We start from the raw sequence: 27,687 nt of genomic DNA on the forward strand, positions 1-27,687 counted from the left end.
CTTGCATGGTGTGTTCCGAACAACAATCAGCACCACTGCGGAAATTCTTTGCATGGCCAAAAGCCACTTTCCCTTGGCAACGCTTACACATCGATTTTGCTGGTCCATTCTGAAATGTTTGATGGTTGGTTGTGACAGATTCATTCATTAATTTTCATTTTGTTGTCCTCATGTCTTGCACATGTAATGCTGGAAATGCATATCTTCCTATTTCCATCTATTGTACTATAATGTTTTTTCCTTATTTTGTTACCTGAAGATATGATATTTCTCTGTCTTTATATATTGTAATTGTTTTACTATTTGTATATATATATATATATATATATATATATATATATATATATATATATATATATATATATATGCATTTATGTCGATGTATAATTGGTTTGTTTTGTAAGTATTATTTGTATTTTTACGCTGGGTCTGGCCTAGGGAAAACTATGCTATCAAATGACTACATCGATAGGTCGTGTGGAGAACCAAAGTGTTTAGGATCTTTGGTATTGTTAATTCTGCCGCATGGAGCGCGGGCAGAGGGAGTCTGGCTGGAGTAGGGCAGTGGAGCAGGTGTGTTGTGTGACACTCCCGCGAGTTGCCGCGCTTTCGGGGTTTGGCAGCATGTAATTGCGCTCGACTTGCGATGATAGTTTCTGACACGGTGTCGCGGACAGGAAGCGTTAGCTGGCGCACATCAAGAGCCCGTTTCGCCTGGTGACCGTGTCGAGCAGGAGGCGCGCCAACATCCAGCTCCTGCAACAGCTACGGCCGATAATGAGCGACTGTCGCCACCTCCCCGATCGACGACTGCAAACCTTCAATCAACCAACAAGGAAGACTAAAAGCACGTAAAGTTTTAGAACTGTATGGCAGACCTCAGCTTTTCAAACTGTTGCATCAAAAAAAAAAAAAAAATACAACAACTTGGCATGAACCTTTGTTGCTGATTGTCTCAATTGCATTACCAAGCAGGGTCCCTTCCTTTTCTGGAATGAACCCGAGTGTCTTTAAATTCATACGCCAGCATTAAAGTAATATCATCCCATTTCACTGCTTTAATTTCAAAATTCAGTTAAAGTATTCATAGCTGGCTACAATATTTAGAAAGTATTCGTAGTTGGCTACAATATTTAGATTACACAAGCAGAAATTAAGAGTGCTAGTTTTGTTACCATATTTTAGCTTACCTGTGACTGCAGCTCAGCTTGGTACATACTAAATTTTACTATTGTTAATTGTTCAGAATCATTTAATTCTAGTTCAAAGTTAAATCTCTTATTTCTAAATTGCGTAGATTCAAGTAGCTTTTGAAATCTTCAACTTTTATGGTCCTGTACTCCTCAGTTGCGCGCAATATTACGGTATATTAATAATTTTTACTTATGGACCGTCTGACAGCAACTGAATAAAACACAATTTTATTGCCATACGCGTTTCACTTTTATTTTCTGCAAGGCATCATCAGTGGCAGGTTGCGTGGACAATTTCCTACATATTACGCTCCTGTTGCATTTTTGGTGTTGTTATTCTTCTTATGAACGCCAATTTGCGGTTTTTTTTGCCATTCCACAACAATATGCACAGAACGCTTGTTTTAAAGCAATGTTTTGGTTTCTGTTGACGACTGTAAAAAAAAAAAAATGATTGTTGCGGTAGCTCAAGACTAACCTTATTTTATTGAATTTCGTAGTGCTTCAGAAACAAAATTCACTATTAATATCACTCACTAAATTAACTTTCAATTTTCCGGTTTTATTAATTCTTTTGCTAAATTAAATCAGAGAGTAGCGAAATTTATTACTTCTGACAAACATTCAGTTTTCACACAACACGTGTCAACATTCAGTTGCCACACTATTAGTGCTAATTATATGTGCATTAATCTTTCATTTTCAGTTATTATAGTAGTTGTCCATAGGACTGGCAACCGTAATTTTCCCCAAATCTCAAATATCTAAGTAACGCCAATTAATTGTTAACATAATGACCGCACATTTACTTTCTTTATTAATTTTAACCTTTTCTCAAAATTAATTTTCACCAATTTCATTTGCATTTTTCCTTTCATTTAGATGTAACCCTTTCCTCCCTCTTTACCTACAAATTAACTTCGGTGACGATTGCTTTTCCCAAATTTCCATTAGGTGCACGCGGTTTAATTTTTCACTGTCCTTAAGGTCGATAAGTGAGGGGGGGTTTACACACGACATCATCTGCCACCATCCAAGCGTTATCTGCTATCTTTTGCATTGCAGGTCTTCCACAGACAATTGTTTCTGACAATGTCCCACAATTAATGTCTGCAGAATTTCAGTCATTCTGCAAGGCCAATGGTATTCAACATCTGACGTCCGCGCCGTTTTCACCACAGTGAAATGGCGCCGCTGAAAGATTGGTCAGGACTTTCAAGTCACAGATGTTGAGGTTGAAAGAGTCGCATTCTCGGGAGGATGCGTTAATGCCCTTTATGTCCTCGTATCACTCTCAGCCCCGAGATGGTCGCTCGCCGGCTGAGTTGCTCCACAGTCGCCATCATCCAACCTTGATGTCTTTGCTACATCCGCCGCATCAGGTTCCCGTGCAGAAGCAGACAGGTGCTTTTGCCCCGGTCGACGTTGGCTACTACCGCCACTATCGAGGTTCACGGCGTTGACTCGAAGGGCGCATTCTTCGCTGCCTCGGCCGCGCGATGTATTTGGTTTTGGGGGCCTCTGGTGAGGTGCGCCTGCAACTCAATCTGCTGCGCCTCTGTCGTCGCGCGGGATCTGCCGCTCGCCGTCTGCTTTCAGCGACGGTGCCGTCCGGTCAGCGCCCCGGGGACCCATCTACTGGCTCGCCTCAGCCCCAGGTGTTACCGACGCTGTCTTCCATTGTGCCCCATGGCGACACGACGCCGCCGCCTGTTCTCCCACCGGCGACGCCCGCAGTGGAAGCGTCGCTGCAGCCGCAGGGCGGATCCCTGGGTCACGCTCCGGACCATACGTCGTCTTCGCCCGTCGGGTGCCCCGGCCCGATTGGCGGTCGACCCTTCGGCCCCTCCTGTCTCTCTACGGCCGCATACACCGCATGTTGGCGTGCACCCTGGACTAGGTTTTCAGCCGTTCCCTAGCTCCACGCGGTCCGAATGGCAGGGTGCGGGTGGCACAGCCCCGCCTGTTGTTAGGCTCCCCACCTCGTCGCATACGCCAACATGGGGTCCTCCCCACGGCGGGCGTAGGCCTTATACCACAACCGTCCGCCGATTTGCGGGGGAGGAATGTTGTGTCACCGCCAGACACCACTCTTGCTAGGTGGTAGCCTTTAAATCGGCCGCGGTCCGTTAGTATACGTCGTACCCGCGTGTCGCCACTGTCAGTGATTGCAGACCGAGTGCCACCACACGGCAGGTCTAGTCTAGAGAAACTCCCTAGCACTCTCCCCAGTTGTACAGCCGACTTTGCCAGAGATGGCGCACTGTCTACGTACGTTCTCATTTCCAGAGACGACAGTTTAGCATAGCCTTCAGGTACGTCATTTGCTACGACCTAGCAAGGCGCCATATTCAGTTACTATTCTGAACAGATAATATTGTGAATCATGTACCGTCAAGAGCGACATTCATCATTAATGGATTAAAGTTAAGTATCAAACTAATTACGTCCGCTTTCTGAATTCTCATTCCTTGTCATGTTCCAGACCTCACGTGAGTATAGTTCTTCCTTCCTCACGCCAGCCTGCGTGAGCTAAAACGCCTGCATTTCGGCCTCCATTCGTAACCCGGTGTTGGTTCTTCTGCCAACACTACAAGCATGACTTGCATTTTGTAAATCAGCAGGAGTTTTCTTAACCATCAAAATTTTTCGATGAATAACGCAGTGAGCTAAAGCTGGAAGACCATTGCACGTGGGTGTGTAACTTGAAGTTTGAAATCCAATTATGCTTACTGTTATTACCACTGCACCGCCAGTACGTACTCCAAAACGTTAATTCCACTTCAGTCCTTTTTAATCGAAAAAATCGATCACTTTTGAAAAAATCTCCTACGTCCAATCATTCATTCGCTAAAGGCAGACAAAACAGAAAATATTAGTGTATGCTCTCAGTACTACAATACCTGACATGAGGCAACAGGTGTGAGAAGTTCGTGCATCAGTCGCTTGACCAACATGAAGTGCAATTTTCGAACTTCCTTTGAGAGTCGCAATATACTACTCCAAATGGTCACTGGTGATATGCAAGATACGTCAAATTTGACATACGTGATTAAGTTAGTGGCTTGAGACTTCCTGGCAGATTAAAACTGTGTGTCGGACCGAGACTGGAACTCTGTTAGTGGCTTCATAGGATGTTCTGGACTGTTCAATGTTTGGAGTTCTATAGACTTTTTTGGATTTTACTCGTTTCAAATGGTCGTCGGAATACACTAAATGTGTATGGGAATGGGAAGCGGCTTTCAAGGCTTTCACTCCCTAAGCATTCCTCACAAATCAAGCACACGTTTCGGTCTTCGTTAATTACGGAAAAATACGTATTGCATAAAAACTGAATTATGCTTTCGCTCTTTTGCATGTGACGGGATAATGTCGGTTTTATAGATTTGCACATGCTTATTATAGAGGGACAGTGCAGGTGCTGCAAGATTTGGAGCTTCAGAATTATCTGGTGTCTTTATCTGTAGCATGTTTAACAACTTATCCACAGCTAAAATTCACTACTGGCCATTAAAATTGCTACACCAAGAAGAAATGCAGATGATAAACGGGTATTCATTGCACAAATCTATTATACTAGAACTGACATGTGATTACATTTTCACGCAATTTGGGTGCATAGATCCTGAGAAATCAGTACCCAGAAAAACCACCTCTGGCCGTAATAACGGCCTTGATACGCCTGGGCATTGAGTCAAACAGAGCTTCGATGGCGTGCTGCCCATGCAGCTTCAACACGATACCACAGTTGATCAAGAGTAGTGACTGGCGTATTGTGACGAGCCAGTTGCTCCGCCACCATTGAGCAGACGTTTTCAATTGGTGAGAGATCTGGAGAATGTGCTGGCCAGGGCAGCAGTCGAACATTTTCTGCATCCAGAAAGGCCCGTACAGGACCTGCAACATGCGGTAGTGCATTGTCTTGCTGAAATGTAGGGCTTGGCAGGGATCGAATGAAGGGTAGAGCCACGGGTCGTAACACATCTGAAATGTAACGTCCACTGTTCAAAGTGCAGTCAATGCGAACAAGAGGTGACCGAGACGTGTAACAAATGGCGCCCAATACCATCACTCCGGGTGATACGCGAATGTGCCGATGACGAATACACGCTTCCAATGTGCGTTTTCCGCGATGTCGCCAAACACGGATGTGACCATCATGATGCTGTAAACAGAACCTGGATTCATCCAAAAAAATGACATATTGCCATTCGTGCACCCAGGTTCGTCGTTGCGTACACCATCGCAGGCGCTCCTGTCTGTGATGCAGCGTCAAGGGTAACCGCAGCCATGCTCTTCGGGTTCATAGTCCATGCTGCTGCAAACGTCGTCGAACTGTTCGTGCAGATGGTTGTTGTCTTGCAAACGTCCCCATCTGTTGACTCAGGGTTCGAGACGTGGCTACAAGATCCGTTACAGCCACGCGGATAAGATGCCTGTCATCTCGACTGCTAGTGATACGAGGCCGTTAGGATCCAACACGGCGTTCCGTATTACCCTCCTGAACCCACCGATTCCATATTCTGCTAACAGTCATTGCATCTCGACCAACGCGAGCAGCAATGTCGCGATACGACAAACCGCAATCGCGATAGGCTACAATCCGTCCCTATTCAAAGTCGGAAATGTGATGGTACGCATTTCTCCTCCTTACACGAGGCATCGCAACAACGTTTCACCAGACAAAGACGGTGAACTGCTGTTTGTGTATGAGAAATCGGTTGGAAACTTCCCTCATGTCAGCACGTTGTAGGTGTCGCCACCGGCGCCAACCTTGTGTGAATGCTCTGAAAAGCTATTCGTTTGCATATCACAGCATCTTCTTCCTGTCGGTTAAATTTCGCGTCTGTAGCATGTCATCTTCGTGGTGTAGCAATTTTAATGGGCAGTAGTGTATTAAGGTTTTGTTTCTGGGTCTGAAACAGCGACAGTCCTACCTCGACACAGTTCACTCGCTCGCTTGATTACACTTGCGTAGGTTCATGTGTTTCTCCTTCCCTCACTCCCATGCTTTTACTTCACCGTCCACACCTCTTCTCCTCCCTGTCGCTCCATGGGATAACCAATAAAGTATTACGATATTAGAACAAAAGTATACGTTTTAAGTATCACAAGAGGATAACATTCGTATAACGACATGGTTGTAGGGATCATTTTTGTGGTCTTTCGTGGGTTTCTCCAGATAGTAAGTCCTGTCGATGCAGCTTGTGACGACTGCACGTTCCATACGACGTGTGGTTTTCACGCCCATATTACGATGGAGAACTGCGACTCTGTGTGGAGAAAGTGAAATGAGGCGCCGTTGAGAGCCACAGGGTGCAATGGGCATTGCTGGAATGAACTGGAAACACGGCCAAAGATCATCGACTGACATTTGCAAAATAATCGACAGTGGCACTAGGTCACTATTCTCTCTGGACGACAGAAATCTTTTTAATAGAAATAATTTTTAATTTTTCGTAAATGATGCTATTAATGTGACCGAAACTTATTTGATTAGAAGATTCATGGACAAATCGATGTTCTGTAGTGTTATGCCCCGCGTATAAACTGTTGTTGGAAACACAGCAACTTATACGTGTTATTCTGGTTTAATGTTCATTTACAACCGTTTTTTATTCTTTATGCTTCATTATTTGTCTTCTTACATATAATAGGCGATTTTTATTTATTTTTAGATAACTTTTACTTAGTCATTCTTTTTGAAGAAAGAAATAAAAAAAATCTCTCCACTATTGCCACAATTTACATCTATTTAAATCGTTGCATCGACTCATAGTATACGACACTATGTCATGGTTAAGCGAGATTGCCGACTGCGTGTCGGGGGTTACAAGCTGTTTATATTTTAAGGCTGCATTTTATAACATACTTTAGCTTGTAGGGAAACAGCGCTAATTTTACATTCGCATACTGTTTTCGATTTATGAAATGCTTAATAATGATTATTTAATGATAATGATGGGTACGAAACGCTAGCAAAACGCTGTAAAAATAAACTATGACTAAAAATTGCATTACGATTTCAATGTTGTATACGGTACCTAAGGATTAAAAAATAGTGGTTATTAAGCATGCGCTGTTCCTATGTTTTATTTTTATAAAACGAGTGGCAATCTGCGAAAGAAATCAGGAAGCCATAAGGACTTACGACGGAGAGCTTCTTCACTTGTCGTTCAGACCTGTGAACGCCTTCCCTTTGTTAAAAAAAAAAAAAATCTTCTTGAAACATGTTGATTGAACAGAGTTTAGCAGCCTCAGCTTTCTCATTAAATTTAAAAGAAACAAACCTTGTTATTAATAGTGGAACCATTTTATAACATAATACACATTCGACAAATATTCGTTTTGTAAATGATATCCAATATAACTAATAAGATACTTTGAAATAATAACACATGTGTATTTGTAGAAGCGCAACACCTTAACATATGAAAATCTTTGATTTGTGTTTACAAAATGTGAACTAAAACGAAAAATCTATGTATATTTACATAAACATGTTAACTCTTAGTGTGCTTCAAACACCATGTATACAACACTGGAAACAATACGTTATTTGTCGATTTGTATTAGTTTTGTAAAATTATATTCACAATGTGCCCGCTTTGTATTATGTCACCGTGATTTTACTAGGACCGGAATTAACCTAAATGTGGAAAAGTAATTCATGCAGACTGTCAAAGCAGCTGAGGATGAGTCCTCGAGATTCGAAATGCATCGTGTATTCAAATAAAATCACGATTGTGACTTAAGACGGTTTTCGGTTATTTTACGAAAGTGATACAGTCACGGGAGAAACAGTGATGGATGAAATTAAGTTAATTTCATTAGATGTTTGAAAAGACTTACTTTCATTAGATGTTTGAAAGACTTACTTTCAAACATCCTCCCGTCAGAATTTAGCTACCTTTATTGGGAAGTAGAATTATTGATTTTCAGCTAGATGGGTATCGAGATGAGTTGGTATTGGTTCCTGACCGATTGGTAAACGCTGTCACTGTACTTTAGAGGGAAAGATGAATTATCATAAGCGTTATTACAGGTAATGGGGAAGTGAAGTGTATACATTGTTTTCTGGATACAAAGACGCCCTAGTTTGCCCACTAACGGTCCGGTAGAATTACGAGATCCTGATCAATATTCAGACAGGTTCAAACACAGTTAACATTAGTAAGAGAGTTTAGTTTACTCTAAAACAGTGTTCAAAATGTTAATATTATTGCTTTCGGTAGCGAGTCCAAAGTTATACGTTACAATAGACAGCCAAAGATTTAACAACGCCAAGCAGCTTAACAGTTGCGATTAGACACATACAATAAATGAAAATAAGAGAACGTTATAATTACGAGTAGAAAAAGGCTGTAGGGTCCATTACAAGCTATCACAGAAAACTTTTGTAAATGTTTCTTACAGAATATTTTAGCTGTATATTGTGATTTATTGAGCTATGTTCTGTGATCGTAGAATGGTTCGATGATGGTGCACGGTATTGTAACCGACTGTCATGAGACAAAATAAAAGTGCTAATAGAGACCAAAGAATTTTTTTTTCACTTTCTGTTGATCGCATTTCCGTCCAACAGTATGTCGAGATTATGTTAATCTTTCATTCCCTGCTCCCACAGAATCTATGTCCATACATGTTCGCAGGTGTACAGGGAGTGCAAAACTATTTTAGTCCGGCAGTACATCTATTTGTCAACGCCAAACAAGTTTTTGAATTAATTATTACAACGGGTTTTACGTTGCAACCTTTTCTCCTCTCCTGTTGTAAGTCTGATTATTAATATGGAATACTACAGTATTCTGTTTTAGATATTGAAAATCTTATTTTGTCATATCTCTTTCTCTATGAACTTAATATAAATATAGATAACTGTGACCAGTTGTTTACAATATATTTCTTTATATTCTCTCTGTTTTTCTCTGAACTGAACATAAATACAAATAACTATGACGAGTTATTCACGACATACGTCTTTATTTCCATGAACTAAGTCTTTAGTCTTTTCAGGTTCCTTTCCAGACTAGACGTGCAGCAGTTCAGTTATTCAGGTTTATTGCATGATGCTGGATATTTCAAGTTTTTTTTACGAAAGTTATTTTTTACGAAAGCTATTTTTTTTACGAAACACTTTAATTTGTCCCTTGTGTGTTAGCTACCCTAAAAATTTGTCGAAACCTTAATGTCTTCATTACTGTGACAGTATGCGTGATATTGGTGTTAGTATCTGCCTGACAGTTACCATTTTCGTGGCTGTCGACCACAGAATTAATCATTACTCATTATAAACACAGGGAGTCGCCATATATCAACCAGAATGTGCGGTGGCATAGCATTCTTCGCGTGCAAACAGCACTTTGGTTTTCGTGTACATATAATAATCGATGTGTGGCCCAATATATTGAACTGGATTGGTGTTACATGAATGTTGAAAAATGTCCATGGAGATTAAGTTACAATTTACATCTCCAAGACTTCTGAACTGCTATGCTGTTTTTACCGACACTAAGTTTAACCACGGGCCCAAAATTGCAACACATTCTCTAGAATTGCTCGCCTTAAAATTAATTTTTTTTTAGATAGGACTATGTTCTCTGATACTGAAAAATAGATCTAGAGTAAATTACAACTTAAAAAATATTTGTTCAAGTTTGTCGTACAAGTAGTCTACGAACGTATCACAGTTTGAAAACTGCAAATACCGGCATTTGTGTGGACGAGCCGTAACATAAGGAAAGAACTGAATAAAAATGCTTTGTATACTGAAGAACAACGAGAATTGGACTTCAAACGACGACCCTGACATTCGATACGAGCTACCAGTCTGCCATGTAAACACATATGTTATAGAATTCCATCAGAAATTTCAGTCCAGGACGGGGCAATACCCGGTCGTGAGTGAAGCTCTGCCTGAGATCACGAGAGAGGCATGGTGATTCACGTCACTACTAGTACCGGCTGTTTATGGGAACTCCATTCTTCCCTTAGTATTAGCTGCTATTATATTTTATCTGAAAAGAGTGACGCATTCGTTCGCTGGGAAAGATGGTCACGTCGGTTGTTTTGCTGAATCGACAGTGGTTTCTGAATGGATGTTTTATATAAATTCGTCAGTCATTAAATATTCACTCACTGCCCCCGTACGTAACAAATGGCAAACTGAACACCAACGAGGTCAGCTCATTCGGGCATGGCTGACTGGGAGCAGACAATAGCACGGCGGGAAGCGGGCATGTGTCTGCAGGAACACAGCAGGCAGCGCAGCGGACAGTGGAAACACGAATATACTACTGCCTTGCTGTCACCCAGCAAATACAGGGCAGGCAGAAAAGAGTTTACATTTTCAAAAATTATTACGAAGGAAACGGTACAGCTTAGTCACTTTAAACCTAATCTTGTTAATCGTGTTTCTTCGGAAGTTATTTTACTTATTTACTGGGACTCGTTATGTGCACTTCCAGTAAGATGGCAGATGTCGAGACAATAGTAATACTCTTCCCAAACCTTATGCAACATGCAGTGCTACTGCAGCTACGATCTTTCACGTAACCTTGTAAGGTGGCAGATTAAATTGTCAATTTCGAACCTTACATGAGAGTTTTTATATGTTTGAACGAGAAGGAGGACACCTAACTTGCTTCGGCGAAAATGAGGAGGTTTGCCCATAAGTATGTAATGCATAGGAATGACACTCGTTGTTGTTCTTGTTGTGGTCTTCAGTCCTGAGACTGGTTTGATGCAGCTCTCCATACTACCCTATCCTGTGCAAGCTTCTTCATCTCCCAGTGCCTACTGCAACCTACATCCTTCTGAATCTGCTTAGTGTATTCATCTCTTGGTCTCCCTCTACGATTTTTACCCTCCACGCTGCCCTCCAATACTAAATTGGTGATCCCGCGATGTCTCAGAACATGTCCTACCAACCGATCCCGTCTTCTAGTCAAGTTGTGCCACAAGCTCCTCTTCTCCCCAATTCTATTCAATACCTCCTCATTAGTTATGTGATCAACCCATCTAATCTTCAGCATTCGTCTGTAGCACCACATTTCGAAAGCTTCTATTCTCTTCTTGTCTAAGCTATTTATCGTCCACGTTTCACTTCCATACATGGCTACACTGCAACGTTCCCTTAGAAAAATTGTACCTGATTGTGTTTAAACTGACACACAATATTTTTTAGCGCAACGAAATCTGACTTTTAATAATTCCTACAAAAGAACGGCTCTGACTAACAATAACCTACACCTCTCATGAATCACTTACCTCACAAAAATCTTGGTTACTCGAACTAATACAATACAGCGAGCGCCGCTACTGCCAGCTATATAAATGATTCAAACTACGGAAGGCACTAACTACTGATAGGCATAGTTAGCAAATGAAAGATATTAATAGAGAACAAACAATGTATTTACCTTAATAGTAATCAAAAGTCATAATATATATAGCAGTTCATGACATCGAGTCTTACAAATTTCAAAATTCCGCCATTTCTCTCCCCACATCCACCACTGCTGGCGGCTCACCTCCAACTGCGCAATGCTACACGCTGTTAACATCCAGCTGCCCAACACTACAATGGCAGACAACAATGCAAACTAGCCACAGACTGCACACAGCACAGCCAGTGATTCTCATACAGAGCGCTCGTGGCGTTACCAATAAGAAAACCTAAACAGCCTACTTACATTGCCCCCATGCTCCCCACAAAAAATTTTACAAATTGTTTTGGGCACTGGCCAATGCATATTTGTTAAAATTTTTTTACAATTACAATAACAAAGAAATCAAATGCACACACTTATTGATACAATGTTGGTCAATATCTAAAATATTCTCACAGTCCATAAAGACAGTCTTGATCATTCATCACAGTAAAATTGCAGTGGTTTTTTTTTTCAATGTCTGAGCAGTAAAAGAAAATGCACACGGAAGTAGTGGCAGTCTTGAACAAGTAGTGTTGTTCTTCCAATGGAAAGACAGTGCTGACTCTTGACATGCAGACAGGTAATGGGCCACAACAGAGCAAACCAACAGCAGTCAGTCGACGTTTTGAAGAATATTGGTAGGTAGATCATCACAGAGCAGACCCACTGTAGTCCTGGTAGAGAGTATGGTATTGGTGGGCCACCAGAGGTGCAGACCCACTGCAGTCCTTGTAGAGATAATGATATTGGTGGGCCATCAAACGTGCAGATCCACTGTACTCCTTGTAGAAATAATGGTATTGGTAGGCCATCAAAGATGCAGGCCCACTGTAGTCCTTGTAGAGATGGCTAGCAGCCATCTGTTGTGACTGTGCAGGTGCACCATCACCATCAAAGAGGCTTGCGGAGAATGTAGCAAGTCCATAAACCATCACTTGTGCACTCACAATGTTTTTTTCTAATTGTCCTTAGAACCACCAATGCTGTTAACCAGTCCCTTGCTGAATTATTAACAAATGTCCAAACACTAACAGTCCCTACTTCTCACATATTGTCCATATACTATGACCAACAGAACGTGTGCAGTGCAATGTAACTTACAAGTTACTTAATTCGATGAACTGGTGTCAATTACAATTTTAAAACATAAGAATACAATAAGAAAGGTACAAAATACATCATTAAAGAACATAACAATACAGATAACATTTGTAGTAACACAGGCTTTACAAGAGAATCGAAATAACATATACATCAGTGTTACAGGAATTATGACATAAGTACATACATAAAAGATCAGAATAACTTTCGAAACATCAACTTCACACATGAGCATTAAAACAAAACAGAACAAATAATGTCTAAACATATTTACAAAGTAAATAACATAGTATTAGAAAAATTGTACAACATAACATCAGCTAAACACATAAAGACAGGAAAAACACAAATACACAAGGGTACACAAACACATAGAGGGATAAGATAAAAGGAAAGGACAGGGTTTGTTTTACTGCAGTATTTTGCATGGAGATCTCCCTTCGTTCATCATTATTCTCAAAAAGTCCTGTCTAAGCCTGCTTTCTGTATTCTGTTCACATCCTCTTACAAAAATAGTTTTTCTGCACTATACACTACTTTTTTGGCCAAATTATTTTCTTATAGATTCTCAATGCATTTCTTCCAATTCCTCATCGTTAGTTTCTGATATAGTCTACCCCCTCTTAAGCTAACTTAAATCTACTGAGCGCAGATATATATACCAAGGGACGAGGCAATGCAGCAGCACATAACAAATTAACACAAACAGCAATGACAAAAAAATGGAAATTGGCAAAGCAGGCAGCAGTCAATATAACAACTTATATCTATACATGACAAACCCACAAGCAAAAAAAATATTACAGTAAAGATGGCCATGTCTAATACCTATGTCAGGTCTTAACACTAGAGTGATGCATCACAAAATCTTACTCTGCAAGAAAGTTACCAAGTTGTTAAAAATTTTTATTATGCAATTCCTGTGAAGGGAAATGTCTATTTATGCTCTCTTTTCTAAGAAAGTACATCATAAACGTATTCTTTACTGGGTCTGTAGACAGAAAATAGTGATACTAGTATATCTATTAAATTTTATTTTAACCAATGCTGCAGTGCAGTTAGAAACTAGATATTAAACAAAATGAACAAATATATATATAAAGCAACATATGAAACGTCATTCACTAGGCAAATGGCGTCTCAAAAAGGAAAAAAAAATCTCTCAACTAGAAAGACAATAGATGTAAAATGTTTCTCATCATTTCATTAGGCATTTTAGTAAATATCATAAATTAAGAGCTCCACAGTGTAATCATATATTTTCAAGTTTGAGCGTGTCGTATTTGCGACGCTATCTACAAAGAAATGTCAATAGCGAGGATAATGGCCTCCTTTTTTCTCCACCTGTGCCTCTGAAAGGCACACACTAATGGCTTTTTTTTAGGTGACTGTCGCGCAGCTGGGTGCCCATGATGCATTACGTGAAGGTGGTCACTTATCTTTCTTGCCGAAATATTTACGACACCAGTTTGCACTATAGTGACAGTCTCATATAAAATTTCACAGGTCGAGAATTTGCGTTACAAATGTTTAGAAACAAAATCCTGTAAATATAGCAGTGTCCAAAAAATTTTCAGCGGCATTGTGATACATTCACACATATGCACACATTTCATAACTCTTAAAGTATGATTCTTGGTTTGCAACATCCTTTTCATAAATCAGAGTCCCTAACCACTACTCCTTATTGCTTACCTTATTACACATGTACATATTCATCGACACGTCAATCTTGCGGCGACACTTCAATATTTCATCATAATAAATACATAGCACAATCAAATTCCTCATATAGCATCAGCTTATTGATCATAAACATACCTCAACAGCATAATACACATCGTCATCGTAATAATAACATCATAACACCTCAGTCAAATTTCAAAATCGTCGTAGCTTTCTGCAATAATTTCAAAACCTAAAAAAAGAACTCTGCTCATTTCAACAGTGCCATCTACCTCCAAGGTACTTTAAAAATCATGATCCCATACCAAATACATTATTCAGAGCTCTCTTAGTATCACAATGGTTCCGAAAAAAATACGAACAGTTCATAAAGTACAGACGAAATACAATTTCATAAGTGTGAAGTTATCCATCTGTGTAATTGCGTAAACATGTGACACTGATGTAGTAAAAAGAAAATGATTGTTTCTCTGCTAAATGATCAGATAGCTGTGTATTTTATGTGTTAGAGAAATATGGTACCGATGTGTAAAGTCGTATAAGCAAATACCATAATAGCTATGATAATAACTCCTTGTGTTTGCCAGACACATGGTACACAAAGTAAGCGTGTACCCCCCTGAGGATTAATTATACCCTCAGGTGTTACAGATTACAGGAATGGAATGAAATGTATCATGGAAAACTTTCTTTGTAATTCAAAAATCTTTAAAAAATAAATGTTTTAAGTACAAAATTAATCGCTTAAAGTAGTGTACTGTAGCGCTAAACTGTGCGTCTTGTTGTAAGATAATCTCTGTGGAAGTGTCGTAGTTATCGTCCTGTGTAAGCAAAGTTCTGCTGAAATCAATGTACTTACCTCATCATAAACGAATGTGAAATGCTTTGCGTATAGATATCGTAGTTATTACGTACCTTACCGTGACCACGAAAGTACTATAATGTAACGTATTGTTGTGCTACGAAAAAGGCTGTCTCATTGTAGCTACCACAAAAGTTACTACTAAAACATGTTCTAAGTATGTGAGCCTTATGGTCATTACGTAATCGTGCCACTAACAAGCAAGAATGTACACACACACTAACAGTGTGTCGTCTGTTCACTATAACAATGCATTCGTAATTTCTGTTTAAATAAGTTCTATTGGTTCTTGACTGGATATTTAACTTCGAACATTGTTGCATGTTAACAGTTTCTCAGTGTGACAAATTGTACTAGTAGCATGAAGTGAAAAGTTTTATGGAAAAGACTAATTTAAAAAACAGATTATCTTTCAATAAATGGTTTTACATGAGAAATGTGGTGTAAACCTTTACTCTTCCTAGTACACAGAGTTTCAACTTCAACGCAATTATCATGTGGTATACGCCAGATTCTGTAAGGTCCATTGTAAACTAGAAAGAATTTCCAGAATGAGATTTTCACTCTGCAGCGGAGTGTGCGCTGATATGAAACTTCCTGACAGATTAAAACTGTGTGCCCGACCGAGACTCGAACTCGGGACCTTTGCCTTTCCGGGCAAGTGCTCTACCAACTGAGCTACTGAAGCACAACTCACGCCCGGTACTCACAGCTTTACTTCTGCCAGTACCTTGTCTCCTACCTTCCAAACTTTACAGAAGCTCTCCTGCAAACCTTGCAGAACTAGCACTCCTGAAAGAAAGGATATTGCAGAGACATGGCTTAGCCACAGCCTAGGGGATGTTTCCAGTTTTAGAAAGAATTTGTGACTCAAGTGTTTCTTCTTATGTGACAATGATTGAGCTTTAATGAGAACTATCTGACCAATATATAATTTCTTTGCATTTGCTTTACCTTGTAGTTTTCTCTTTTTGTCTGCTGCAGATTTTATATTTTCAATAGTCACATCAATTACGTCTTTGTGTCTAAGTTTACGTGTATTCAGAAAAGGTACAAGCTCTCTGATTCTGTTCGGTGGTTCTTCATTCTTCAGTACAAGAATACGTGGTAAAGCAGTGGAGTCATGAGGCATTTCATTCAGCACGTTTTGAAATAAGTGTAAATATCTGACCCAATGCTGATACTTTCTGTGACAATAAAGTCTGCAAAGCTTATTGATTTTTTCATAATCCGTTCAGACGGGTTACAATGTGGTGAGTACACTGAAATAAAAACAGGTTTGATTTTATGGTTCCGAAGCATGCGTAACCAAGCAGCAGATCTGAATTGCGGTCCGTTATCTGAAATGATTTTACTAACGTGTCCAACTTCACGTAAGAGATTTTTAACAAAGGCGTTGGATACAGACCGTCCAGTGGCTTTACGTAATGGAGTGAAAGAAACAAATTTTGAAGTAAGTTCAACAGCGACTAGAACGTACGAAAATCCATTAGATGTTCTGACAAGGGGTCCCAAGAGATCAACAGCAGCAAATTCTTTTAATTTAGAAGGAATGATAGGAAACAATGGAGCACGATGTGAGACAGTAGATGGTTTAGCCTTTTGACGAAGTTTACAAATAGGCAATTCTCTTCCAATTCTCTTTTCCATATTGTTAAACTAACAAGTCGTCCGAAGAATATGATAACATTTTCGTGGACCAAAATGTGCATAGATGAAATGAATGTACCAAATGAGCTTATTAACAAAATCGTCAGGAATGCAAAGTACCCATAGCTTGTCATCAACAGTGCAGCGTTTGAACAGTATGTTGTTTCTAACCAGCTAATAATGCCGAATCTGTGTGTGTGTCTTTTCATGCCATTTACTTTTGATGTCTTTCCAAATCGGATCTTTATCTTCTTCCTGAGCAATGTACTTTAAAGATGTGGTGATGAAGTTTTCAAAGGCGACTTTCTGAATGTAAAGAATACTGAAATTTTTCTCGAGGTTGCCTTCTGTGTTACTTTTCTCAAGCCCAGCCAGTGCGCGTGACAGTGCGTCCGCAGCAATGTTCTCCTTGCCGGGAATGTAGACTATTGTGAAGTGGAATTCTTGCAGAAACAATGTCCAACGTTTTAACCTGTCATGATTTAATTTTGAAGACATAAGAAATTGTAATGCACGATGATCACTGTATACTTTTACGTGCTTACCAGAAAGAAAGAAACGGAATTTGTTAAATGCCCAAACGATAGCTAAAGCTTCTAATTCAGTAACGGAATAATTTTTTTCAGATTTTGTTAGCACTCGGCTAGCAAAAGCAATGGTTTTCTAAAGAGTAGTGTCATTTTCTGTGGCTTCTTGAAATAAATGGGCACCAAGTCCGACTTTAGAAGAATCCGTGCTAAGGCAGAAATCTTGTGACAGATCTGGATGAACTAGTATTGGCGCGTTAAGTAGCGATTCTTTCAAGTAATTGAATTCCAACTGTGCTTGTTCGTCCCAATAGTATTTTTTCCAGTGAGAGAACAAAGTTTTGGTGTAACTAGAATTTTAATATTCAGAAAACGACGGTAAAAATTTACGAGACCTAGAAAACTGCGGACTTCTAACTTTTCAGAAGAAATAATATGTCCCAAAAACCTCACCTTTGACCTACCGAATTCAGACTTTTCCAAGTTAACTGTAATTCCAGATTATGCAAAAACACGTAACAAACTGTTGAGGATGCGATTATGTTGTTCCCATTAGGCTTCTGCTATCAGAATATCGTCCACGTATAAGGTGATGTGACGTTTTAAGAACTCAGGTAATATGGAATTTAGCCCGTGAATGAATGCTGCCGAAGAAATGTTCAAACCAAAAGGAAGTTTCCGAAACTGATAACAAATGCCGAAACAAAGGAAAGTGTGTATTTTTTACATTCTGGATGAAGTTCGATCTGATAAAAGCTGGATCTGAGATCAATAGAAGACAACACTTTTACACCATTAAAATTTTGAAGAAGTTCTTCCAACGTTTGCGGCCTGTCTGTTTCAGGAATGATGATAGTATTGATTTGTCTCGAATGTAAGACAAGTCTGATCGATCCATTTTCCTTCTCAACAACATGTAATGGATTGTTGTATGAGCTTACTGCAGGCTCAATAATGCCCTCGTCAAGCATAGATTGTACTTCTGTTTTAACACGGTCCCTATAATGCGCCAGAATTACGTATGGTCTAACACAAAATTTAGTATGCTCACGAACACGAAATTGGTATTGAAATCCCTTGATTGTTCCTGTTTTGTGTGTAAAAACTGTGGAATGTGCTTGTAAAATCTCAAAAAGCTCTTGCCTATCAGTGTAATTATAATTCTCAATTGTTTGAATTTTATTCTGAATTAACTCATTACTATCATTACTATCAAATGCGCCCTGTCAGTACTTGCAGAGTGATTGTTAGTGTCAAGTTCCGTCTAAAATTCCGAACTGTTGTCTAACAGGAGGTAAAGCCGATTAATTTCTTCGTCATGGTTCGAGAGCCAATCTTCAAATTTCAAAGCTATTGACCTACCTTCTTTCTCTAAACTTATTTCAGTATCGTGAAAGTTTAAGATTACTTTGTATTCATTCAGAAAGTCTACTCTCAATATATTTCCGTCGACAATAATGGAACAATAAGAAAGTTCATAGAGAAGCTGTGGCTTCCACAAAAGGATTCTAAGTTGGTTTGTTGGCATACATCTACACTTTTTCCAATGATTGCACCTTGTAATTTAATCTTACGTAACGGAAGTGTGGGGCAATCGTTCGATTTGTTGCATTTGCTAAAGGCTGTTTCACTAATTACTGAAATGGGACTGCCAGAGTCAAGTACTGTCGTAAATTTTACGACATTTACTGTAATGTGAATCACAGGATATGCAATGTTGTTAGGTTTTACGTCGTGTTCCTGGAGTAAGATGTCCCTAATGTCTTCCATTTTTATGTAATTACTAGCTACAGCAGCTGCGTCGTCAGTTTCAGACGTACGTTTTGTGGCTGCCAGCGGTATGAGTCATTGCCTATTGTCTCTTTGTTGGCGCGCGTCGTTATTGGGATTTGGAGACCTAACTTCTACAAATTCACCTTGTCGAGAGGGCACCGCCCTGTTTGAATCCCGCCAGTTCTGATGCAATTCAGGTCTGTCGTTACGATCATATCGTCTGTCGTCATGTCGGTAGATTCCATAGTTTCTTTCATGTCGGTCACGTGGTGGAGAATTTCTCCCTGAATCGCATCTGTGCACTGGACCATTGCGTCTAAAGTTATTCTGTCTCCCTTGATAATAATTATTTTGGTTCCCATATTGTCTGTTTCTCTGATTGTCTCTGTGATAGTCACTACCGCGGAGAGGTGATCTTTCCCTGTAATTATAACTACTCTGCCAACGGTTGTCATACGGGTGGTGTCTGTTTTGGTCACGATTTGTGTTGTGAGAATAGCCTTGTCGTGTCCAGTTATTATTTCTTTCATCGCGGAATTGTGATGGCTGTGATCTGTAATTGTTGTGTTCCTGTTTCCGCATTCCGCGATTGTCAGTGTCAATTTCCAATTCTTGTAACAGTCCCTGAAAACCTTCAATGTCATCTTAGCAACGTCCTGCCAAAATAATATGTCGTAAATGTTAAGGGTAATTTGATTAAGCAAATGCGGATGATTTCTGAGGGGCTGTATGGGTTTGACAGGTACTGATTCTTGTGCAACATGTCATCAAAATATTTCCCAAAACTGGAGAATTCAGATTGTTCGAAATGTTTCATCATTATGATGCTATGTTTTACTCAGTCTTGTGTAGCTTGAGACCAATATGCTGTGAGGAAGGTATGATAAAATTCTCCTTCACTGTGGCAATCGTGAATGACCGATCGCATTCTTACAGCTGGTTCATTCTCTAAATAGCCACACATAAATTCTAATCTGTGCTCTAATGACCAGTTGAGAGGAAAACAATGAGAGAATTGATGAAGCCACGCTTTTGGATGAATGTTGTTGGCGGAATTCTTAAATGTTTTGAATTTACGTGTAGTAATAAACAGTTTATAGTCAAAATCATCACGTCGGCGATTCGCATGTCGGTCATTGTTACATCGTTTCGGCGGTTCCATATCAAAATTCAGTGTACCTTGCCAATTTCTTTCATAATTTCCGAAGTGCCCTGTGTTATTATTTAGTGGCTGTTCCGTATTTCTATGTCCCTCTTCCCGTATTGGAGCGCGAGTGTCCTCTAAAATATGTAATTCTTGTATTACCTGTGTCAACTGATCTTGTACTTCTCTGATTTCTCTTTGGTGTTGCGTATTAATATGATTCTGATTTTGTTTGAACTTCCTAATGTGTTCACACTCTTGTGTGTCATTAAAGACTACCGGTTTTGTGTCATTCAGATTATCATCTACCTTCGTAGATAAATTATTTAGCTGATCCGAAAGTTCAAATACTTTCTCTGATAATGAACTAATTTCCTTCATGTGTCTTTCTGAACCAATTTTCAGAGTATCTACTGCGTCCTTTAAGTTTTCCTCAGGTTTTGCAAGTAGCGTAACCGAATCGGTAGATGCAACTGAGTCAATTTTAGCCCACAAGGTCTCATGATTTTCATGAACAATGGTTTGCAGTTCTTTTATGGCTGCTGCGTGATTCTGTAATGCATTTTCATGCCGCGAAAAAATAGGTTGAAAATGCTCACAAATTTGTGTTTTTACGTCATTACAGACTTTTTGACATTTCGATTCAACGTTATGTAACTCAGTAGTTAAGTCTTCACGTGTTTGTTCAAGTGTGGTGTCTAACTTCCGAAGCTGTTGCTGTGTTTGTCTCTGATTTTGTTCCATCGTGTCTAACTTTTGAAGATTTTGCTCCATTGCGTCTAACTTTTGAAGCTTTTATGCGATTTGTTGTATTAATTGTAACAACAATGTACTGGTGTCTCAAACATGTTCCTCAGTGCTTTTCCGTAGCGAATTTGCACCGGCAACATTCACATTTTGACAAGCAGTACCTGTGTCTTGACTTATTTGAGAAAACTGTGAGGACCCAATACCTAAATCTACAGTATTTGCGAGATTGTGTCCTGTCATTTCGAATACCTGAGGCGAGCTATTGCCGACCGATCGATCGATAATGCTTCCCTGTTCACTAATTGTTTCACTGCCTACGCCTTTATTTGCCGCCCGCTCCATTTACCTATGCACAATTACCAAATGACTAGTTTGAACATTAGTTAATTCATTACACGGTGGCGCTAACACACTGCTTTCGTCTTCACTGTCATTTCTCAGTTTACTTTGGAGCCTAGTATTACGTCTTTCACACGCCATTATTGTCACAATATTTCACACGACAACACAGAAAAGCGCAATTTGAAGAGCAAAATAAGAAAACACATTAACATAGCACTGAAAATAATATCTAGTTAATTGCAAGCGCAGCTGCGAAATACTTGGTGCAAATCTACATGCATGCCACAACTGTTTTACTGTACAACAATGAAAGACTGCAACTACAAAGGAGTTTCTCTCTACAATTACGCGCTAGCAATAAACAAAAGCTACACTAATTACACAAACTACAAGAAAAAATCAGAAGATTCCAGTGAGGTATCCTCGGCTAAGGGTCGACATATGCAACGTCCCCTTAGAAAAATTGTACATGACTGTGTTTAAACTGGCACACAATATTTTTTGGCGCAACGCAGTCTGACTTTTAATAATTCCTACAAAAGAATGGCTCTGACTAACAGTAACCTATACCTTTCATGAATCACTTACCTCACAAAAATCTTGGTTACTCGAATTAACTCAATACAGAGAGCGCCACTACTGCCAGCTATAGAAAAGATTCAAACTACGGAAGGCACTAACTACTGATAGGCATAGTTAGCAAATGAAAGATTTTAATAGAGAACAATCAATGTATTTATCTTAATAGTCATCAAAAGTCATAATATATATAGCAGTTCATGACATCGAGTCTTACAAATTTCAAAATTCCGCCATTTCTCTCCCCACATCCACCACTGCTGGCGGCTCACCTCCAACTGCACAACACTACACGCTGTTAACATCCAGCTGCCCAACACTACAATGGCAGACAACAATGCAAACTAGCCACAGACTGCACACAGCACAGCCAGTTATTTTCATATAGAGTGCTACGTGGCGTTACCAATAAGGAAACCTAAACAGCCTACTTACAACACCCCATGCAAATACTTTGAGAAACTAACACTTAAATCAATACTCGATGTTAACAAATTTCCATTCTTCAGAAACGCTTTCCTTGCCATTGCCAGTCTACATTTTATATCTCCTCTACTCCGACCATCATCAGTTATTTTTCTCACCTAATAACAAAACTCCTTTACTAATTTAAGTGTCTCATTTCCTAATCTAATTCCCTCAGCATCACCCGACTTAATTCGACTACGTTCCATTATCCTGGTTTTGCTTTTGTTGATGTTCATCTTATACCCTACTTTCAAGACACTGTCCATTCCGTTCAACTGCTCTTCCAAGTCCTTTGCTGTCTCTGACAAGGTTACAATGTCATCGGCGAACCTCAAAGTTTTTATTTCTTCTCCATGGATATCAATACCTACTCGAAAGTTTCCTTTTATTTCCTTTATTGTTTGCTCAATATACAGATTGAATAACATCGGGGAGAGGCTACAACGCTGTCTCACTCCCTTCCCTACCACTGCTTCCCTTTCATACCCCTCGACTCTTATAACTGCCATCTGCTATATGTACAAATTGTAAATAGCCTTTCGCTCTCTGTATTTTACCCCTGCCACCTTCAGAATTTGAAAGAGAGTATTCCAATCAACATTGTCAAAAGCTTTCTCTAAGTCTACAAATGCTAGAAACGTAGGTGTGCCTTTCCCTAATCTTTCTTCTAAGAGAAGTCGTAAGGTCAGTATTGCCTCATGTATTCCAACATTTCTATGGCATCCAAACTGATCTTCCCTGAGGTCGGCTTCTATCAGTTTTTCTATTCGTCTGTAAAGAATTCGCGTTAGTATTTTGCAGCTGTGAATTATTAAACTGATACTTCGGTAATTTTCACATCTGTCAACACCTGCTTTCTTTGGGATTGGGATTGGGATTATTATATTCTTCCTGAAGTCTGAGGGTATTTCGCCTGTCTCATACATCTTGCTAACCAGATGGTAGAGTTTTGTCAGGACCGGCTCTCCCAAGGTTATCAGTAGCTCTAATGGAATGTTGTCTACTCCAGGGGCTTTGTTTCGGCTCAGGTCTTTCAGTGCTCCGTGAAACTCTTCACGCAATATCATATATCCCATTTCATGTTTTTCTACATTCTCTTTCATTTCCATAATATTGTCCTCAGGTTCATCGCCCTTGTATAGGCCCTCTATATACTACTTCCACCTTTCTGCTTTCCCTTCTTTGCCTTGAACTGGGTTTCCATCAAAGCTCTAGATATTCATGCAAGTGGTTCTCCTTTCTCCAAAGGTCTCTTTAATTTTCCTGTAGGCAGTATCTATCTTAGCGCTAGTGAGATAAGCCTCTACATCCTTACTTTTGTCCTCTAGCCATCCCTGCTTAGCCATTTTGCACTTCCTGTCGATATCATTTTTGGGACGTTTGTATTCCTTTTTGCCTGCTTCATTTACTGCATTTTTATATTTTCTCCTTTCATGAATTAAATTCAATACTTCTTCTGTTACCCAAGGATTTCTACTAGCCTTCGTCTTTTTACCTACTTGATCCTCTGCTGCCTTCACTATTTCATCCCTCAGAGCTACCCATTCTTCTTCTTCTACTGTATTTCTTTCCCCCATTCCTGTCAATTATTCCCTTATGCTCTCCCTGAAACTCTGTACAATCTCTGGTTCTTTCAGTTTATCCAGGTCCCATCTCCTTAAATTCCCACCTTTTCGCAGAATCTTCAGTTTTAATCTATCGTTCATAACCAATAGATTGTGGTCAGAGTCCACATCTGCCCCTGGAAATTTCTTACAATTTAAAACCTGGCTCCTAAATCTCTGTCTTACCATTATATAATCCACCTGATACCTTTTAGTATCTCCAGGGTTCTTCCATGTATACAACCTTCTTTCATGATTCGTAAACCAAGTGCTACCTATGATTAAGTGCAAAACTCTACCAGGCGGCTTCTTCTTTCATTTCTTGCCCCAATCCATATTCCCCTACTATGTTTCCTTCTCTCCCATTTTCTACTGACGAATTCCAGTCACCCATGACTATTAAATTTTCGTCTCCCTTCACTACCTGAATAATTTCTTTTATCTCATCATACATTTCATCAATTTCTTCATCATCTGCAGAGCTAGTAGGCATATAAACTTGTACTACTGTAGTGGGCGTGGGCTTCGTGTCTATCTTGGCCACAATAATGCGTTCACTATGCTGTTTGTAGTAGCTTACCCGTACACCTATCTTTTTATTCATTATTAAACCTACTCCTGTATTACCCCTATTTGATTTTGTATTTATAACCCTATATTCACCTGACCAGAAGTCTTGTTCCTCCTGCCACCGAATTTCACTAATTCCCACTATATCTAACTTTAACCTATCCATTTCCCTTTTTAAATTTTCTAACCTACCTGCCCGATTAAGGGACCTGACATTCCACGCTCCGATCCATAGAACGCCAGTTTTCTTTCTCGTGATAACAACGTCCTCCTGAGTAGTCCCCACCTGGAGATCCGGGACATTTTACCCAAGAGGACGCCATCATCATTTATCATACAGTAAATATTCACTGACTGCGCCCGTATGTACCAAATGGCAAACTGAACACCAACGAGGTCAGCTCATTCGGGCATGGCTGACTGGGAGCAGACAATAGCACTGCGGGAAGCGGGCATGTGGCCGCAGGAACACAGCAGGCAGCGCAGCGGACAGTGGAAACACGAATAAACTACTGCCTTGGCCAATATAAATGGCCTGCTGTCACCCAGCAAATACAGGGCAAGCACAAAAGAGTCTACATTTTCAAAAATTATTACGAAGGAAACGGTACAGCTTAGTCACTTTAAACCTAATCTTGTTAATCGTGTTTCTTCGGAAGTTATTTTACTTATTTTACTGGGACTCGTTATGTGCACTTCGAGTAAGATGGCAGATGTCGAGACAATAGTAATACTCTTCCTAAACCTTCTGAAACTTGTCAGTGTTCATGGACGCTACTGCAGCTACAATCTTTCACGTAACCTTGTAAGGTGGCAGATTAAATGGTCAATTTCGAACCTTACATGAGAGTTTTTATATGTTGGAACGGGAAGGAGGACACCTAACTTGCTTCGGCGAAAATGAGCAGATTTGCCCATAAGTATGTAATGCATAGGAATGACACTCGTTTCTGTTGTTGTTGTGGTCTTCAGTCCTGAGACTGGTTTGATGCAGCTCTCCATGCTACTCTGTCCAGTGCAAGCTTCTTCATCTCCCAGTACCTACTTTAACTTACATCCTTCTGAATCTGCTTAGTGTATTCATCTCTTGGTCTCCATCTACGATTTTTACCCTCCACGCTGGATAAAACGTTTTGTTTGGAAGCAGGTATGAGCAGGCATGAAGGGCGCACCACGGGCAGTACAATGGAAAGCTCTTATGGGGCGTCCCATAGCGAGAGTCAACGAATGGGCGCCAGATGACTCATGCAAGAGAGCAAGTAGTGGACCACCAAAATGGTATGGAAAGAAGCTTTAGAAAACTGCATTTCGGAATTTCCAAATGGATACGAACAAACCAGTGACGCATTTGATCATGTGAACAGCAAATGTTACGCTCATGCTATTTGCATGTAACTTTTAGAGGTCTGGAGCGGGCACAAAATGTCCGATTGGTGGAAGCGAACTAAGAAAGAGTAAAGTGCCGAGATTTAATGGTAAGGTCTTTGAGATTGGCAGATAGAGTTTCCACAAAATAAGAGGAATGCTCCTATTGGTCGGAAAAAGACGTGGTGTGGAGTATGAAAGGACCAAGGTGGGGGACAGTTTTGATTCGAGAGAGACAAGACCGAAAATTTCGAGAACATTCTTCTCTGAACTGGCGTCAAGTGCAGAATGGGGTGCATAATGCTTTGTACGATGCAGAGGAGAAATGTGAGTGAACACTGCATTCACTGTGGGTGACATTCAGCTGAATATTAGCTGTAGCGTTGTCGAGCTCCAACTGCGGAGAAACGAACCAGCCACTTAGTTAACTGTTCTTGTGAAAACTGAGAGGAAATTGTAACATGTACACTGCTCCAGCCATCCATGTGCATCTCGCCATACTTCAAGACTAGGGACGAGTGCATGTTTTCTCACCTCACGAGAAATATAAGAGAGTTTATGCTGATAAACTAGGCAAAGGTTTTAACTACCTTTTATAGGAATTTCAGGGGACGAGAGCAGCCTTGCAGACGTCAGCTCATAGCAGCTAAGGTAAATAGCACGAGTAGAGGAGTAACTTGTTGGTTCATCAGCTTGCGAGCACTGTGAACTCGAGCATCCTTGGGTAATCTTTTGCTCTGCTTGTCACAAAAATTAAACATCCTCCGCAGACTTGATTGTCATCCTAAACGGTATTGAACTTAGAACCGGAATCGGATGATTTATCGTAATACTGGCCAACTTCATGATGTAGTAGTAAGAATAATATTGTAAAGGAACTTCTAGTTAAAATTCGATACTGTTCTGTTTAGAGTTATTTCACTTACTCAGGACGAGATACGTTATCTTGACAACTGTCCTAACATTGTCACGTTGCAACCTAATTAAATTCGTGTATTTCTGTAAAAAATAGCATTAAAAACAAATTTGTTTACAGCAAAAACACCGTTGTGCTCTATCATACAATAAGGGTCCACTCCTTACCCTAGTCATTTATTCTAAAGACTGTTATATCCTAGCCAGTAATGCCAACCGAGCCCGCTGCCAAAAGGTTGGCAGCATCAAAGTCCGGACGCCGTCCGCATAAGCAGCTTCAGCGATACAGGAAATCGCCGCAAGTCTGCGCGCGCCACCGCTGGCTTCTGGCTTCTTAAGCGCTGGAGTCGCGAGCGCTAGGACAGTTCTGTATTCGCCGCTCAGTTGTATACTCGCCACCGATTTGTGTACTTGCTAGTCAGTTGTGTGTTCATCGCAGCAGAGTTGTTGTTTGTTGTCAGCCGACGCTGACCTAGCCGCTCCGACTCGAACTAGACAGATTTCTGTAGACACGGAGTTCACTATTGTGTTTCTGTATCTTCGTTAATAAAGATAAGTACCGACTTTTATTTAATCAGAGTGTTTGGGTTTTCATCTTTCTGTTCACTGTTCCAGCGGACCGGTCGGCCCGCTATTAAAAGTGTGGCGGTGACTTCGTAAGCCGTTTCTACAGCGAAGTGTTTGTCGCTACGAACGCCGCCACAAAAAAGACGTTAACGCTCTGG

This window comes from Schistocerca cancellata, chromosome 6, assembly GCF_023864275.1.
Source record: "Schistocerca cancellata isolate TAMUIC-IGC-003103 chromosome 6, iqSchCanc2.1, whole genome shotgun sequence".
Taxonomy (NCBI): Eukaryota; Metazoa; Arthropoda; class Insecta; order Orthoptera; family Acrididae; genus Schistocerca; species Schistocerca cancellata.